The sequence below is a fragment of the Ursus arctos genome, unplaced genomic scaffold (genome assembly GCF_023065955.2).
Source record: "Ursus arctos isolate Adak ecotype North America unplaced genomic scaffold, UrsArc2.0 scaffold_1, whole genome shotgun sequence".
Lineage (NCBI taxonomy): Eukaryota > Metazoa > Chordata > Mammalia > Carnivora > Ursidae > Ursus > Ursus arctos.
Window position 1 is genome coordinate 78,411,299 of NW_026622763.1, and position 12,197 is coordinate 78,423,495.

The 12,197-nt window shown below is 41.0% G+C and overlaps 1 long non-coding RNA gene across 3 annotated transcripts in view; it reads right to left on the bottom strand.

The window, feature by feature from the left end:
• The window catches only part of LOC123000635 (uncharacterized), a 49,171-nt gene that overhangs the window by 7,466 nt on the left and 29,508 nt on the right, over nt 1-12,197 (bottom strand). For all 3 annotated transcript variants that reach the window (XR_006408732.2, XR_008956331.1, XR_008956332.1), the window contains exon 2: nt 4,639-4,725. This is a non-coding gene — a long non-coding RNA (uncharacterized LOC123000635). The remainder of the gene's footprint in view (nt 1-4,638; nt 4,726-12,197) is intronic.

The following is a 12,197-nucleotide window of genomic DNA, read 5'->3' on the forward strand; positions in this document are numbered from 1 at the left end:
ATGCTCAAGTCATATGCCACCCATGTGCCCCTATGCTTACCTTTTCCAAAAGAAACCTATGAACACAATCGGACTTCTGAGTGGTAGAATGTCCCCTGAGAAGTTTTTTTGAGTAGGAACAGTTTCTGTTGCTCTATGATTACTTCAGGCAGCCAAAACCCTAAACTTGCCCATACTCCCCTCCAAATACTCTTTAAACATGCTTTCAACAACACGTATTTATTGGACACAATTTGTGGCAGGCACAATACCAAATGCTGGGGATATGTTAGTGAGAAAACAGACATACTCTCTTACAGAATATAAGCTCCAGGAAGGCAGGGTCTGCAGTCTATGGAGTTAGCACTGTTCTCTGCCAGCCACAGCCTCATTCTCTCTTTAGCAAATGACTGTGTGCTCCCCTGGGCTCAGTAACAACAGAGAACTAATAGAATGTGTATGGGTTATTGGTTCACAGATGGAATCACTGAAGCCACGAATAGAGTACCAGCAATGGGTACTGTGTTGGAGTGTTTCTTTTTCTCTTCCTCCCATCCTCCCTCCCTCCATCTCTTCCTTCCTTTCTTTCTTTCCTTCTTTCTCTTATTACCATTCAAATTATTCTTAAAACCTGAAATGAGTTTACAGAAATCAGGCTCTAGGAATGACCATTTTGGGTCTAGCCACATAGCACAGACCTTGCTCATTTTCTAGTTGTGTGCCTCTGAGGTTCATTTTTCCACCTGCCAAGTGAGAACACTTAATAGCTACCTTAAAGTAGGTACCATGTGTACATAGTAGGTGCTCAGTGAATGGAGCTGTTATAATCACTACTGGTTAGATTTAGAACTCTTCATTAATTCTTTACCTTTGTAATGTTGCAGATATACTCTTTATAATATTGGAGGCATTATTTATGGAAAGATGATATTTATAATAATAATTCTGCACATTTCCAATTGTAATGTATTACTTGCTGGGCTTTTATTTAGCATATTCAAAGCTTAGATTGTTTTGATCATTCTAGGTAAGTTCTTTTTTTTTAAGATTTTATTTATTTATTTGACAGAGAGCAAGAGAGCACAAGCAGGGGGAGCAGCAGAGGGAGAGAGAGAGAAACTGGCTCCCCATTGAGCAGAGAGCCCAATTCAGGGCTCCATCCTAGGACTTTGGGATCATGACCTGAGCTGAAGGCAGACACTTAACTTTCTGAGCCACCCAGGCTCCCCTGGTAGGTTCTTTATATACCGTTAGATCAGCTAAGCAGTTGAAAAGCCAACAGGTATTTGTAACACATGTAATTCTTGCAAATATACATTTACATGACATGGGAAGTTGGGTCTATTCCCACTTTGGTCTTTGATAACTTTTTTCCTCTCATGACATGACACAGAATAATGTGACCAAATGGTATGTCTCAGCTGTGCTCTGTCAAGTACCCTGTGGAGTCCATTGTGTCATCCTAATGCCTCAAGTTCAAGTGCAGCTAAGGTTCCAGTGCTTAAGTACCAGCTGTGGAGAAGGCCTGCAGAGATGCAAAACAGCCTTGGTGGAGGCCCTAATTCATTAAACCTTTGGTATGATTTAGAAAAACAGAGAGATCCTATAATACCCAAACCAAATTAAATTGTATTGTGTCATAAGAAACAACTAAAACTTGTGAACCATTCTCCAACAACTACACAGTCCTGTGGTGTGTTTGAAGGTTTTGGTGAGTCTATTTGGCCTTCAGATCCAATGTTTTGGCTCCCACTGAAGTTAATTTTCATTAGAAGGATGTGTTCTTATTAACTGGATACTTTCTTTAAAAGACAATATGCATAAAATGCAAGAAAAAAAACTCCAAGTGATTTTTCTATTTGCCTTTTATAGTTTTTTTGGGAAACATGCTGAGCGTGACTATATAGTGAATACGTGTAAACACAAACACTCTAAGTTTTTTCCCCCTCCAGTGAGATTATACATCCACCATAATAATGCTGTTGGTGTTCAGAATATGTTTAGAACAGCCTTCAGGGCCTTGAGCATTTTCTTTGGAATGTCCTCAGTTGTGGAAAATCGCATCTTTTGAAGATGGATGTGAGTTTCAAAAAAAAAAAAACAAAATAAAACAAAACAAAACCAAAAAACCCCCAAACCACCAGTGGTCATTTGGAGCCGGGTCTGGACAATCAAGCTGGATGATTCCACTTGAAGTTAAAGGAAAAAAAAGCGATAAACATGATAAAATCTGATAAAAGATTATGATAAATGTGGCATATAAATGAACTTTAAAAACAAAAGAGTTCTAAAATAACTTCAGGCAATGCCAACATTATTAGAATTACATTGCCTTCCAAGGTGACTGCTTAAAAAATCTAACTTTTGATTCTTTTGTGAAAATTTCATCTTATAACTTACTGGCAATACTTCGTGCCAATGTGGCCTGATTGAACAAAATTCCAAGAACTCAGGGACTGTGCTTTCAACAATTAAGGTACCTTTTTACTCAAGTACTTAGTATGATGCCAAGTATTTTGTGGCAACCAAATCCATAGTAGTTGATGATGGTGAACTGGCTTTGATACCAACGGAGTTGATAATGTAAGAAGGCTTGGCAAGACACGAGGGACTGTGTGCCGGCTGCTTCAGGATTGCTGGCATTGCCTTAGAATAGAAAGGGTAAAATTGCTATTTACCAGCAATTCTTTGCTCTTCTTACGTGGCAACTTATAAAACACGTGCCTTACGCTTGCTTTCTAACACAGCTGATGGAAGTTGTGTAGTGAAGCCGCAGGACGCGGAAGAGCCACCGATGATGATGGAGCTTTTGGCGCAGAACAATGTCGGAGTGGCTCATCTGGAGGAAAGGCAGTCATGAGAGGGCTTGCCAATCCTACCAGTGACTATGAACCTAGAGGGGGACTCACAGATCATTGTCCTACGAAGTACAAGCCATCGACAGTTTTCCATTATCACTTATACCTTGGGACACATTTGTATTTTTATCTAAAGTATACTAATGGATTTCTACAGGCAAAAAAGTATAGCATATGCCCTAAATATACAAGAACTGAATTATCTATGGATTTTTCCCTGAGGGAGTTTACATGTTAGCCGAGGAAATCAGGTTAGGTAGAAATAATTTTTAAAAATGCAAAGTAGAAAGTGATGATCATTATCTGAGAAGTACAGGTAAAGTGAAATAAATGGTTGGAAGAAGGAGAGTCAAGGAATGTTCTATGGAGGAAGAAAGATGTGACCTGAGATTGAGAGTGAGATCAGAGAATAGCACATTAAACACGTAGAAGCACAAATCCGTGAGATGGTAGGGGGACGAGTGGGTTGTTGAGCTGGCCGAAATGTGGGAGAGTGAAGAAGGAGGGGCTGGACATAGGTAGAAGTAGACGAGATTTAGATTGTAGGGAGTGGGGAGGAGTGAACAGATGAGTGATACCATTTGACCTTTGCTTCATTAGAAACGATCTGGCAGTACTGTTGCGGGGGCGGGGGGATCTCTTTAACCTACTGTTCGACAATGAGCTCACATTTGGACATTAGCCTGAGATGTTGTCAACCATATTAGATGTGAACCAAACGAGTTGTAAATGGCATCTTTAATTGTGTGGTTGTAACATTCCTGAGTGACTTAGTGAATTAAACTTTTCACACACGAATGGCATGGGTGTAAATGTGTTAGCTTTATACTGTTCACTAGCTGGACATAAAAAAAATTAACCTTTGAGCTTGATGAAGTGCACTCAAAATTGCAGGTTCAGGCATGACTTGCCTATTTTTTTTTCTATAAAATGATGAATCTGGAAAAATCCTTAAGGCAGAGGTAGTACTCTATTCATTTACCTGTTCATAGCCCTTTAAGAGGAGGAATGATTTGTTCAGATTTTCTTAAACCTCTGTCTGCATCAGTGTGCAGGTTGGTGCAAGCTTCTTTTTAGTTCCCCGGGCTACAATAAACCCAACATCTGCTCCGTCCTTACTGGTGGCTATAAAGCCAATGTATCTGGCATTGGAATGCAGGTCCGGATATCAGACAGCTTGACCATGTTACCTTCTATTATGCTGCTTATTCTATTTTCAAACAAAGCAAAAACCTGAAAGTTGTCATCTGTTGCTCAGTTAACACCACACAAGAGTCAGCGAAGCGATTGGCAAAGTAGGGGCATGGGCATCATTACAATGCCGAGTCACTCTCAGAGGTTCGGGCTTTCACTGAATTAAAGTTGCAGTGTTTTGAGCGTAGCTTTTAACAATACAGAGCTCTCAAAACCAAGTGTGGGAGTAATAATAGAACAAGCAAATTATAGGGAACTGGAGAAGGGATTCCACTACTGAGGAAGCAAACCAAGGGAATAGCTTTTACATGACATGTGAATTTGATTCCCCACACATTCCAGTGTCCCCTCCAAATACAGATTTTTTTTTTCCCATGTGGAACCAATGACTGAAAATGTGGGCTGCACACACAATAAATTCAGGGCATGAAGAACTCTGCATACTTAGAATGTGGGTTTTTGTTTTTTTGATACTTTTCCTCAGAGTACTGAAATGAAGTATAATTTTAGCGTAGTGGCGTTGACTATAGATGACAAAGGACAGTGGAAGATGAAGATAAGATGTATCAATGAATGCTCAATTTTACTTTTTTTCAATGAAACATACCTTCTATGTGCCAGACTCTGCTAGACTCTGCAGGTGTACAAAGTTGAGGAAAGCACATTCCACATTCTTTTTCTCCGGGGCTTATATCTAATAGGAGACATAAGATAAATGTAGTTAACTAAATTACAAAAAGAATATGTTAAATGCCATAAGGGAGCTTACGACCAACATGCCATGGTAGCTTGGAGCAGAAGAACATCCAGGAAAAGTTAAGTGGAGGCAATAGGTGTGAATCTCCTAGAATCTGGGTGTCCAGGAAGATGGTGGCCCCATTCATGGAAATATGAAAGCGAGGAGGAAAAGTAGGTTTGCCTGTGAATGTGTTGAGTTTGAGAACGCAGTGAAACATGGATCTCCTGGAGGTAGCTGGAAGTCTGGCTAGAGAGAATTAGAGAATAGGGATGTGTATGGACATGCAGGTAGGAGAGTAGAAGTTGTGGAGAAGATAAGATCACTAAGAAAAACCATAGGGATTTAAAAAAAAAAAAAAAAAAGAAGAGCACTGGAAACTTTTAGGGAAAACCCGGTTTTAAAGGATGGGAGAAAGGAGAGGGAGTGACCCTGAGGGAAGGGTCGGAGCAGTGGGAGAGCCCGGAGAATGAAGCTTGTTGAAATTTAAGAGTGGGTCTCAGGAGGAAGTGAAGCAACACTCAGGATTGCAGCTGAAGGCTCTAGGAGGAGGCAGACCCACCTGGTGTTTAGTGATTACAAGGTGATGGATGCCTTTTAAGAGAGAGGTTTCAGTAGAAGGGCAGGGGCAGAAGCCAGATTAATTATTAAAAGTATGTGGAAGTATACAAAACAAATTACACAAAGATCACGCATTTTCCTGGTAGGACAACTACTCTGCCCCTAATGTCAGGGAAATAATGCAATAGCTAGAGGAAATCATTTTACAATAGATTAAGCATTAAAAAAAAATCACATTTGGTGAGGTTATCTGAGTCTTTCTCACGCATGCTAATGTAAAACCTTTGTTGAGATAATTGAGTGGCTTGTCTTCAATGTTATTCACACTTGCTAATACCATGAATGAAAATTACATATAGATAGCTATGCACCTGAAGAGGGAGCTGGCTGGAATAAATGATGGAAAATAGCAGAGAAGATGCCACTTCAAAGAGCTTAGCATGTGAAGCTACTTTAGTCATTGATTTTTCTCTGTCTTGGAGTGCTGATTTCTCCTTCTGATTTCTGTGCTTCTCTTTGGATCCCAGGCTTTTTTCTCTAATGGTGTCTTAAGTGGTTGCAGACTAAGCAATGGGACTATGGTTAGAAAATTACACTGCAAACATCCCTTTTGCCTTCTTCAGTAGTATTAAACAGCTGGTGATTATGGAAACAACAAGATTGCAACAACAGTAGCTTTTATTTCTATATTGCCTTTCACTTCTCAAACCCTATTTGCATATGGCTCCCATTTGACCTCAAACCAGTTCTATGGGGATAAACCTAGTTCTTTGGGATGGAAATGCAAGAACAGGGAGAATATATGATTTATTTATTGACTTATCCCAGCACTACTGTAAACGCCATCTCCTTTTTTTTTTAAAGGCTATTTTTCTTCTCTAAATTGAAGGTATGCAGATAGACAATATTTCTATATTATTATTTTTAATAAGCTTATGTGCTCATGAAGGCTGGGTAATTAGATATAATCCCTGGCGTCTCTGAGAGTAAAACATCCAACATTAATACTCTATGTAAAAGAATAAACAGTGGAAACACTGTAATAAAATTAGGTAATTATTTTTATTTTTTAAATTTTTAAAAAATTTATTTATTTTTATTTTTTTTTAAAGATTTTATTTATTTGACACAGAGAGAGAGAAAGAGGGAGAGAGCAAGCACAAGCAGGGGGAGTGGCAGGCAGGGGAGAAGCAGGCTCCCTGCTGAGGAAGGAGCCCAATGGATCCCAGGACCCTGGGATCATGACCTGAGCTGAAGGCAGCCATTTAACCAACTGAACCACCCAGGCACGCCTATTTTTATTTTTTTAAAGATTTTATTTATTTTTTTTTTGAGAGAGAGACTGAGAGAGAGAGAGAGCACAAGCAGGGCAGAGGGAGAGAGACAAGCAGACTCCCTGCTGTGTGGGGAGCCTGTCTTGGGGCTTGATCCCAGGACCCCGGGATCATGATCTGAGAGGAGGGCAGATGCTTAACAGACTGAGCCATTCAGGCACCCCGGTAATTATTTTTATTTTTTGAAATTCATACTGAAAGTGGAATGGCCCGACACTGTAAGGGAGCAGAATGAGGTGATTTAACTTTACTTCATCCCTGAAGAGACTTTCCTCCTTTCAGTTGGGTAATCCGTCTGTAAAAGCCATTATGGTTAATGGCTAATAGTTAAAGGTATTTAGAGTTAAATAAGGGGTATGGGGGGGTGGAGATAAAAGGGGTAACATTACAGAGAAAGAAAATCATTCATTCATGAATTCTTTCATTTAACATTTACTGATCTCACCATGTGCCACGTGTTAGGTGAGGTCAGGGATGCAGAGTTGCTTTGGTGAAGGACAGATATTCATTTTTTTCCTTAGATTTATTTATTTATTTATTTTTAGAGAGAGAGAAAGAGTGCATGAGAGGGGGGGAGGGAGAGAGAGAGAGGGAGAGGGAGAGAGAGAATCCCAAGCAGAGTCTGTGCTGAGCTTGGAGCCTGGTGTGGGGCTTGATCTCACAACCTTGAGATCATGAACTTGAGATCCTGACCTGAGCTGAAACTAAGAGTCTGACACTTGCCTGACTGAGCCACCCAGGCGCCCCAGGACAGAGTCTTCTTTTGAGACACCACCCTGCCAAAAGAGTAGAGAAGGAAAGGGAAAGCCAACAGTGTAATTGCTGGATGATATGAGGAGTGGGCTACTACTGTCAACTTCTCCTTCCATCAGGAACCTTGCTAAGCCTGAGGAAGAAAAGCAGGTTGCAGATGGAAGATTGGAGAACCCTCAGAGCATTGAGTTGAAACACTGCTGGACTTCAGTAAATGGTTTGGGGAACTGTGCTGGGCTATTCTGCACCAATAAGACTTCACGATAGCTTTGAAGAAAGAAAAGTCAAGAGCAGCTCCTAATTTGAAACCTTGAGAAAATTTAAGAATGGATAAAAATATCTTTTCTATCATATTCCTTTAGTGAGCACTGGTATATTTTCCAAAAAATTGAAATATCCGAGCCTGGTGGGTCATGTCTCAGCTAGTGTGTTGATTTAATTCTTACTCAAGAGAGAAAATTGCCACTTGGATCATCAACCCCAGTTTTTGTGGAATCAGATTTTTTCCCCTCTCTGTGAAAGCTCTTATATAAGAACTGTCCAGAGTTAAATGAGAGGTGACAAGTTCATAGCCCAGAAGGAACATTGTGTCTCTGGGCTATCAAAACAGTGATCATCTAACTAGCCATTTAGCAGGGATTCCCTGGAAAATCTCTGGCTTCTAACAAAGAGTTGAAATATGTGAACGGAAAGACTAGATTCAGAAAACTGTATGAGAAGAAAATACACCAATGACAGAACACAATGTGTATTCTGTGAGTTGGCAGAACTGTGGTTATGTTGACTGTGTTGACAGTTGACAGCGTCTGGGACACAATGTCTTTGAGCACTGCTCTGAAGTTGAGTATATTTTTTTTTTACTGGTAGAGGGAGAGGTTTTGGTGGTAGCGATGGCCTATTCTATACCGATAAGAATGACGTAGGCCCTATGATGTTCACCACTTTGGCTGGCTCCACTCACGGCTCATCAGCAAACTAGAATGGCAAGTTCTATTGGCTGAGCCAGTATTCTGAGCCAGTCGGCACAGGTCTCTGATGGCTGTGAATCAGCATGTGTGAGGTTCCGTGGGCACTGGAACTAGAAATACTGGTTTCCACCAACCACTAGACTCCGAAGGGCTAGTGTGACTGACTGTAACAGCAACTTCAAATCCTTTCTTGGTGAAGGCAGTGTTCATAAATAAACAGAAAACGAATCAACGGACTCAAACTGAAATCTGTGGCTTTGGTTTGATGTGGCGGATGGATTAAGCCCAGCCGAAGAGAGAAAGCTCGAGTCTCTACGTAAGCGCAATCGCTGTTCAGCATCGTCTGAAAGAATCATATACAATGTTGAAACTTGTAATCATGTGACTAATAGAATGATAATTATAGTGCTCCTCAAATGAGAATGTGAAATGATAGTGAGTAGAGAAGAGTATCCAGCATTTTAATAAAACAAAATAACACACTAATAATAGTTGTTGGAGTATTAAGTACTCATTGCATATGCTTCCAAAGTGTTTTTAATTGTAAACCATCTCGCACTTACTATAAAGTTATTCCTCCATTTTTCCCCCTCTGTTCAAAACTAAAAATTCACTTAAAAAAAAAATTAGCCAAGGCTCTTCACAAGTCACTTGCCTTACTATAAAAAAGAAGAGAAGCAGCAACAGCTGAGTAACATGATTTTTTACGTTTCAGGCAATTCCCATTTAAAAGATATATACAGAGGCTAACGTATTTGTTTTTCTCCCCCTTTTGGAATTATAAACAGATTGATTGCTCTGGGGCCTGGAATTGGTGCTATTTATTTCCCAGGCTGATACAGCAGACTTTGTAGTCCCAGGCATGGTACCCTGATTCCCGGGATTAGGAATACAAAAGCTGATCTGTGGGGAGAAGGAGAGTTTTCTAGAGGCACGTGCAGCTGCTGTGGGCGCATGCCAGCCCATTAGCCAATCTGACAGCAACACTGACGTTTGCTCTCAGCTTTTCACTTCAGGGCAAAGAGAAGCAGATGCTGCCAAAGGGCCTTCTCGTTCTTCACTGCACACAGAGAAGGGTAAAGCCAGAGGGTCTGCTGATCGTTTCCCTCCCAGCCACCTTCTTTTCTGGGCCATTAGTTGTCGGGATCTTGGGTAGTCATGCATTTACCCTGTAAGGCACGTGGATCCTACTTTATTTTAAACATAAGTAAGTAAGTCTGTCTTAAAGATCGCTGCTCCCTGCCCCCCGCTGCCTTTTTATGATGTAGAATGATGGAGATTTAAGTAGGTGATTTTTCTGTGTACTGAATTCCATTTCTAGAATAGGTTCCATATAAATAAGAATTAAGTGTTGTTTCGCTGTTCCCAATACACTTAGTACTGTCTATTAATTGGTCTAGTCGTTTCAGAATTTAAAACTGAATGTTCAATTAAGCTTGCATAAGGGTTGTTTTACTCTTGGGAAACTAGAAAAAAGAGAAATTTAAGTCCATTTAGATTCATTCATACCACCGTCCTACATAAATGACAATAGGCATGCCGTAATCCTTACACTTTGCTTATCTGATGTTTCATGAAACTGGCCACTAATCCACGTATCATCCAGATGTCTGTCTTTCACCAAATTTCAGACTTGGACTGTGAATATTCACAAATCTTTTAAAAAAGATTTTGTTTATTTATTTGGAGAGAGAGACAGAGAGAGCATAAGGAGGGGAACGGACAAAGGGAGAGAGACGAGCAGACTCCCTCCTGAGTGGGGAGCCTATTTTGGGACTGGAGCCCAGGACCTACCCTGAGACCATGACCTGAGCTGAAGGCAGACCCTTACCCGACTGACCCACCCAGGCACCGCACAAATAGTTTCTTAAAAAAATTTAGCATACGATACTGATAGTCTCCAAGTATTTCAGTAATAATGTAACAGTCCTTAATAGTAAGTAGAAAGCTAGAATAACCCAGCCATGGAAGCCAATGATGGGAAGCAACTCAACCAAGTTTCTTCCTCTGTTTTGCCAGCGCCAGTCCAGAGGAGCACAGACAGATTATGAATTTCCTCTGGGTGGTGTCACAGAAACATGGAGAATTTGCAAGCTGGGCCAGGAGGTGCTATTATGTGGAGATAATAAACATAGTCATTGATTAGGTAATTATGATAAAACACGCTTTCAGGGAACAATTAGATCTTTATAGACTCCAATAGGACATTCAATATGTTTCCCAACTTGTGCTTTCTCCATTTGAAGAGGGCTGGGTGTCTAGCTGGGTTGGCCTCCTCCCCGAATTTCAGAAGTGCTAACATAACATGCAGTGTCTGGCTGGGTGATTTTCCACATTCACCCTGTTTAAAGGAAGAAGCTTGTTCTACCGTAAACAGTTATGGGAACTGTTTGCTTTGGATGGGCTTGGTCCGCACAGGCTGAGGAAGGCCTTCCTACTCTGGTTTCTTGCCAAGGTGGAAATTTAATGCCAAAGGCTTCCTAGTTATGTAGAGGCATCCTCTGATTTGAATAAGTTTGGTCTGAAGAAAGTGTGTCGAGGAGTCCGGACATAGTAGCAGTGGCTGGAAAAAACAGTCACTTGAAATAGTAGCTTCTGCTAACCTAACACGGAGCAGAATTCATTGTCGTATCTTGGACTGACCATTTCTTGAAACTGTTTTGGCCCCACCAATGGTTAGGAAAGGCCTTACCCTGAGACTATATAATAATGTCCATCTATGGAAACCTCTGGGATTCTTACAGTCTCTATATCTGTTAAACCTAGAGGATAAGCATCCTGGGTGACTTAGCACAATCATGAGCATATGTACAGCCCATGGGCTGGTCCAGGCAGGTATACAAAGGTGAGCTGGGTGTAGCTGCTAGAAAGAAGCCAATGTTACATTCTAGTTGTTCCATTACTTGCTGTACTCAGAGTGGATGATCTGAAAGAGTTGTGATTCTAAGCCCGGGCTCTAGAGATAAGCTGCCTTGAGTTCGTGCCCTGCCTCTACCAATTATTTGGCACGTGACCTTGGACAAATTGTCTAAGTTCACTGGGCCTCTTTCTTCACTTCTGTAAAGCGAGGATTGTCATAGGGTCTCAATTAGTTAATATATGTGGAACACTTAAGATAAAAGCGAGAACCCAGGGAAGTGCTCAGTAAATGTTTTATTTTCTCCTTCTCTTGAAATTACAGGCGATGCCAATTGATTACTGACTCATTGTCTAGCTTGATGGTTCTGCCTGGAGAGGGAATTATAGGAAAGTGAGAAATATGTGGATGTCCCATCTGGTCCACCCTAACACCTATATGTACCCATATCCGTGCACAAAAGCAAAATAGGGGCCATTGAATGCTCAAATAATGTATGAAGACTTGTCTCAAAAGTCACTTTTCTGGCTTTTGTGTAATTAGGCAGATCAGTTCTGTTTTTAATTTTGTTCTGTCCTTTTGATAATTGAATTCAAGCCATGCTCATTGCAGCTTAATCTTACCCAGAAGTTGCTATGTGCCAATCCTATAAGACTACTAACAATGACCTATGGGAACAGTCAGTTTCCCATACAAATGGTGGTTGGCCATATCTATATACTCTCTCAGGTGGGGGCAGAACGTCTAAAATACCGCATAGCAAGTGGGAGGTGGGGCATTTACCAGTAGCAGATGATTGTATAACCATTTCCTGTGCCCCAGCCGGCTCTGACTTCAGCTGCTTTTTAAAGCCACTGATCCACAGCTTTTGTTATGAACCATAACCCCAGCACCTCCCCTGCGTGGCGCCACCAGCCACTCCCTGTCTTGCATCCTGGCTGCCTTGTGTCACAGTCG